Source organism: Mizuhopecten yessoensis, unplaced genomic scaffold (assembly GCF_002113885.1).
Source record: "Mizuhopecten yessoensis strain PY_sf001 unplaced genomic scaffold, ASM211388v2 scaffold10275, whole genome shotgun sequence".
Taxonomy (NCBI): domain Eukaryota; kingdom Metazoa; phylum Mollusca; class Bivalvia; order Pectinida; family Pectinidae; genus Mizuhopecten; species Mizuhopecten yessoensis.
Window position 1 is genome coordinate 4,537 of NW_018408465.1, and position 433 is coordinate 4,969.

A 433-nucleotide genomic window follows, 5' to 3' on the forward strand; every position below is an offset into this window, starting at 1 on the left:
TATGTATTAATTTAACCGTTCATATAAACCTTGATAATTGCGTGTATTATAACTGTAGTTACCGTCTTATCGACGAGTCTTCGTGCGTGTTCTGTAGTGTGATGGAGGCTGCCATTGTTGTGAGAGTGCGCATATACGGAGAGTGACAGTTGTTACGTATTTCCGGTCTTAGAGTTGCGATCACCAAATAGTGTGAGTTTATGAATGTCCGAGTTCGGTAAATAAACGCGATGTTTATTTACAGTTATTCGATTGGTTGTTTATTCTAGGACCGACATACGATGTTTTGATTTGTTGTTGTGCTTGAGAGTGAGTATAAAAGAGCGAGCGTTTGTATTTTCTTAGTTAGACTTACAGACTTTAAGACTTAGAGATTTATCGACTTTTACTATACACTTAGACTTCTTTATTCGGACATCATTTATACTTCTTT